General features: G+C 45.5%; 1 non-coding gene across 1 annotated transcript; it reads left to right on the top strand.

The window, feature by feature from the left end:
* Positions 1–1,948: 1,948 nt before the first annotated feature.
* Positions 1,949–2,050, top strand: LOC113603106 (U6 spliceosomal RNA). Its single transcript, XR_003424660.1, has one exon. It is a non-coding gene; the product is annotated as a U6 spliceosomal RNA (small nuclear RNA).
* The last annotated feature ends 4,087 nt before the right edge of the window (positions 2,051–6,137 follow it).

The raw sequence follows: 6,137 nt of genomic DNA, 5'->3' as shown, positions 1-6,137 counted from the left end.
CTCAGGTCATGGCCCCAGAGTTGTGGGATTGAGCCCCACATCAGGATCCATGGGCTTGGGAGTCTCTCTCTCTCTCTCCCCCTCTCCCCCACTCACATGCTTTCTCTCTCTCTCTCTCTCTAAAAAAAATAATAAAAATTAAATATTCCACATATAAGTGATACCATGCAGTATGTGTTTTCCACTGTCTGGGTTTTCACTAAGGAGTATACCCTTTCTTGATGGCATCCTGGCCATATCCTGAAAACTGCCTTTCCCTAGAGCTAAGGACAGAGCCTTAAGGCCACATCTCCAGGTCCCTGGCTAGTATCCATCCCCTCCACCCAGTATGTTCTCTCCCCTTTGGTCAAATCAGAGGATTCACCTAGGAAGAACAGGGCCTGTGTTCAAACCTCAGCCCTACCCTGAGCTGCAGTCTCAGAAAGGAGTAAGAAGGGTATGGTGTCAAGGTTCGAGGGACTTGGGACTGGCCAAGGACAAACATATGATCATGAGACGCAGTAACACACAAGTTTTAACAAGGTTGTTCTCGAACAGGATTACATTCCAGAGCAAGTCTCTGACAGCATGAGACATAAGAAGTTTAAAGCGAGCAAATGAGAGGGATCCTTCCCATCCAGAAGAGGGGGGGATATGGGATGCAGAGAGGGGCTTACATGTTCAGCAACATGGTGGGGAGTGTCTGGGTCAAAGAGCAGCTTGGGGTCTTATAACTGTCAGGCTCTATCTTATCTCTGGCTCACAGATATGGGGTGAGCTGTGTCTTGCAAAGTATGCAAAGCAGACAGACTCTAAATGGCTAAAAATCTGCTTGTTTGAGTTACTTTTTAAATAAGAGGGTGTTTGGGGCGCCTGGGTGGCTCAGTCGGTTGAGCGTCCGACTTCGGCTCAGGTCATGATCTTGCGGTTCTTGAGTTCGAGCCCCGCGTCGGGCTCTGTGCTGACAGCTCAGAGCCTGGAGCCTGCTTCCCATTCTGTGTCTCCCTCTCTCTCTGCCCCTCCCCCACTCATGCTCTGTCTCTGTCAAAAATAAATAAACATTAAAAAAATTTTAAAATAAAATAAAATAAGAGGGTGTGTAAAAACTTGAGTTTTGTGCTGGTGGGCTCTTGAGCTAAGGGGTCTCAGCCCGCAGTGAAGAAATGAACGACCTAGGGACCCGTACACGAAGGCCATCTTTTGCTCATTTACGGAACACATGGACCAAAGGAAGACAGAAAGGTCTGCTGATGGCCTTCCTTCTGCGTGTGACCTTGTCTCAGGATCCTCTCAAAGAGTAAGCGAAGGCATCTCATTGCAGATATTTTCCACCCTCGGAGGCCTCCTAAGCCTGCTATTCAAGGTCCTTCAAGATCCGGCCCCTGCTGGCTCCTTCGCCAGCCACTAAGAATTGTAATGACACAGTGAGGAGATAGTCTCCTTAGAATACAGCTTCTCTCACATCATAATCCCACTTGAAAGCCACATCTGTCTCCAGCATCACATGTTGTCTTCTCCCAGTGTCCGTGTCTCTCTCTCTTCTTACAAGGACATCAGTCATATTGGATTAGGGCCAACCCTTAATGACTTCATCTTAAACTGATTACATCTGCAAAGATCTTATTTCCAAATGAGGTCATACTCACAGGTATGGGGGTTAGGACTTCAGCGTATCTTTGTGAGGGACATAATTCAACCCATAACACCAGGCGAGTAACTTCCTGTGAAACGAATGTGATAGAAATATATGGGAGCTTCCATAGACCTTTCTTAGGAAACAGCATGTGGGTTCCCTTTGTCTTTTCACTGTCTCTTCCTCGATCCTGTTGCCCAGAACTGGAAATCTGATGCTGAGGCCTTGGGAGACAAAGCAACAACATGGAGGTACCCGGGTTCTTCACAATGTGGAGCACGCTTCTAGCCCTGGATGGATTTACGTTAACGAGAAATAAGTTTTAGTGTTCGCTTTGATATACTAAAAATCAGAACTAAAATTGGAAACCATGCAAAGATTAGCATGGCCCCTGAGCCAAGATGACATATGCAAATTCATGAAGGGTTTCATATTTTTATGGACAGATCTAGACAGTATAATGCTAAGTGAAATAAGCCAGTTAGGGAAAGACAAATACCATCTGATTTCACTCATGTGGAATTTAAGAACAAAACAAGTGAACGAGGGATGGGGGTGGGAAGAGAGACCAAAAAACCCAGAATCTTAACTGTAGAGAACAAACTGGTGGTTAGCAGAGGAGGGAGGTGGGGGGCTGGAGGAAACAGGTGGTGGGGATGAAGGAGGGCACCTTCAGTGACAACCACTGGGTGATGTATGCAAGTGCAGAATCACTAGATTGTACACCTGAAACGAATATAACATTGTGTGTGAACTATATTGGAATTAAAACAATTTGTTTAAAGATAAAGGAAATTTCAAAGTGTATAAATCCCTTATTGTGGAGTTTCTACCCGGTGCGGCAAAACCCAGTTCTCATTAAGACACTTTGTGCCATCCTGGACTTGGGACTTCCCCGTGGGGTTTGGTTTCCCCTCGGAGTTACCAAGGGGAGGTAGCAAACTTCTCTGGGGATTCTATCATGTCCTCCCCTTCTCTGGGACACTCACCGGTGCCTAATCTTGTTCTGATATTTTTCTCCCTTCCTCAATTCAGAGGGTCTCCTAAGGCAGGGAAAAAGTTATTCCCTTACAGCCATCCAAATCTGTAACTTCTGTCATAAATTGCCGGCCCCGAGCCCCTTAGGGCTTTGACTTTTGAAACTCAAAGGCTTTATCTCTCATCCTGTTGTCCCAAGGATGTAATCTGAAAGTCAGAAATCCAGAATGGACATTTTTTTGTGTTGCTGTACTCCTCCTTTCTCTGGGGTCGTGAGCCCAGAATGCTATGCCAATGCCCTATTAGGGGAAAGGTCAAAAGGCCCAGGAATGACCAGGAATGAAGACATGCGCTAATTTATCAAACAGGACCCTGCCACATGAGCATTCTCCTATATGTGGTGTCAGAAAATGCCAGTACTAGAAAATGTCTTTAAGAATCTTCCTCAAGTGAGCACGAGCCCCGCATCAGGTAAAAAATCACGAGCCCCAGGTGAGCCCCACTTCTCTCTGTCTCTCTCTCTGCCCCTCACTCACTTGTGCCCTTTCTCTCTCTCTCTCTCCAAAAAAAAAGACTCTTCTCCAAAAGAAGAGTTCTGGGTTCAAATAAGTTTGAGAAACAGAGCTTTTTACCAGGCAAATATACACTGTGAAGTAGATAGAGTGCAGTACAGTAAAACCGTGGTTTGCGAGCATAATTCATTCCGGAAACATGCTTGTGATCCAAAGCACTTGTGTATCAAAGCGAATTCCAAGCACCTTCGGCTCAGTTGTGATCCCGTGACCTTCGGCGACACATACTACTCGTATTGCGAGACACCGCTCCTTCATCAAACTGAAATTTATTAGAAACGTTTGCTCGTCTTGCGGAACACTCGCAGAACAGTTACTCGCAATCCAAGGTTTTACTGTCACTCCTAAATGTATCTTTCTTTTCAGAATGATTTACAACACACCAAAGCACACGAGAGTTGTAAGATGCATCTCTACTAAGGTTATACGGGTGTGTTGTCTGGGAAGAAACATGAGCTGGTACAAACGGTGGCCTCTGGGGAGCCAAGGTGGGAAGTAGACTTCCTTCTCACTGTACCACTTTTGGTATTTGGGGCTTATGCTTTCTATGTGTAAGTGTTACCCAATGACCTATCACAGCCACTAACTCAGGAAATGAGCAGGTGAGCCCTGGTGCTGGCAAGCTGAACTGCCCTGTCCTGGAGAACCCAGGGAGCTGGACACATAGCTCCTGGCTGGGTTTGCCAACCCTGTTGCTGACCAAACTCGGATAAGCCTGTCACAAGAGAAGCCAATAACTCAAGAGACAAGGGTTTGGAAAAGAGAAAGAGAGAGAGATTTCAGGTGCTGGGAGCAGGGGGAGGTGCAAGAGAGCAGGCAGAGAGAAAGTGACCACAGCAGGGGATGGTAGTGTGTGTTCAGCATGGGATCGTAGGCAGGGGCGGGGACGTGGATGGTGTGGTCTTCTAGGCATTCCGTTGCTATCAGGGCTTTCCTGACACGGCAGTTGGAATGTTCTGGTCACTGCAAAACATCTTCTTCAATGCCTCAAGAAAGTGCAATAAGAAATAAGAACAATGGGTTGCAGTTAGAGCATGAGTTAAGCGGTCCTGTCTACTTCTGGCTTTAACAGCTGGGGTTTATAGTTGAGCAAGAGGGCTTGCTAACACGTACATTAAAATAGATAAAATAGGTGTGCCTGGGTGGCTCAGTCAGTTAAGTGTCTGACTTCGGCTCAGGTCATGATCTCGCGGTTTGTGAATTCGAGCCCTGTGTCGGGCTCTGTGCTGACAGCTCAGAGCCTGGAGCCTGTTTCGGATTCTGTGTCTCCTCCTCTCTCTGCCCCACCCCCCATGCTCATGCTCTGTCTCTCTCTGTCTCTCAATAATAAATAAACGTTAAAAAATTTTTTTTAAATAATAAATAAATAAAATAGATAAAATAAACTGGTGGAAGCTTAGATAAGCCCCAAACTGGATATCGAGTTGACATCATGTTTAAGCAAACCCTCCTCGGGACTGATGGGTGCTGCTCTCTACTGAAGGTCATCGTCAGAAACATCCCTCAGAAGCTCATCACTGAGCCTGATGTAAGAATGACATTGAGGATGCTATGAAATAGGAAAGCAAGGAAAACAAAAACATCTGATTTAACTGCTCTGGATATAGAACATGTTTTCAGAGCTCTAACGTGTAGTCAGACTTGAGACCCACTGGCTTCAAGAGGGAACTTCAAGAGGTCTGTATCCACAAGCCAGTTCTCTTGTTTTGGGCAAAGCACTAGGCAGGGGATATTCAAGAGTAAGACTCAGTCTCTATCTTCACATGGCTCCTGGAGCGGGAAGTCGCTCTGTTTCTTATCAGAGATGCTTCTGGAGAGAGCTGCTCCCCACACCCCACCACTCCCAGCTTCATTACCTAAGAGCTGGGGCTGAACTGAGAAGGGTTTGCTCAGAGAGAGCTGAACTGAGATATTGTGTCAGCCTTCGAACCCTGAGGACAAGTGGCCCTTCCAGGCCCTTTGGGAGAATTCCACATTCCAGATCACACATTGCAGGCCTAGGAAATAGAGGAGGGGTACCTAGGCTTGTATAGCAGCTGGTCCAAATTTGCCCTAGAAAAGCCTTATTGATCACCAGCCCTCGAATGAATGAACGAACGAACTATATATTTTTTGTGATCCTGATTCAGAGTCACAACATTTTTAAAACTCTAGCAATGGAGAAATCATCATTTCTCAGGAGAGAGAGCATTCTGATTTTGGAAAATTCTATTTTATCTTAAAACTTTTATCCTGAAATGATTATGGGCTCGCAGGACACTGTAAAATTAGTACAGAGAGTCCCGTGTACCCTTCACCTCACTCCCCGCCACTAGTGATATCCTATTTGGCTGTAGTATAGTTTCAAAACCAGGACATTGACCTTGGCATATTACTGTTCTTATTCAGTTCTTATTCAGTTTTCCATCACTTCTTTTTTAATCTGAATTCATTTGTGTATGCAACTTGTATAGACCATATAATTCATTCATTTAAAGTGTACAGTTCAATGGTTTTTATTTTTTTTAATTTTTTTTTAACGTTTATTTATTTTTGAGACAGAGAGAGACAGAGCATGAACGGGGGAGGGGCAGAGAGAGAGGGAGACACAGAATCTGAAGCAGGCTCCAGGCTCCGAGCCATCAGCCCAGAGGCCGACGCGGGGCTCGAACTCACGGACCGCGAGATCGTGACCCGAGCTGAAGTCGGACGCTTAACCGACTGAGCCACCCAGGCGCCCCATCAATGGTTTTTAATATATTAAAAGAGTTCTACAACCATCACCACAGTCAAGGTAAAGCCTTTTTGTCACCCCAAAAAGAAACTTTCTACCAATCAGCACTTATCCCTTATTTCTCCCAAACCCTCAGCTCCAAGCAACTACTGATCACTGATCTGCTTTCTGTCCATAGAGATCTGCCTGTTCTGGACATTTCATACAAAAGAAATCATATCATACTTATAATCATATAATTTTAGCCCTTAGTAATCTGGCT

Source organism: Acinonyx jubatus, chromosome A2, assembly GCF_027475565.1.
Source record: "Acinonyx jubatus isolate Ajub_Pintada_27869175 chromosome A2, VMU_Ajub_asm_v1.0, whole genome shotgun sequence".
NCBI classification, from domain to species: domain Eukaryota; kingdom Metazoa; phylum Chordata; class Mammalia; order Carnivora; family Felidae; genus Acinonyx; species Acinonyx jubatus.
This window is presented reverse-complemented; position numbering and strand designations above follow the sequence as displayed.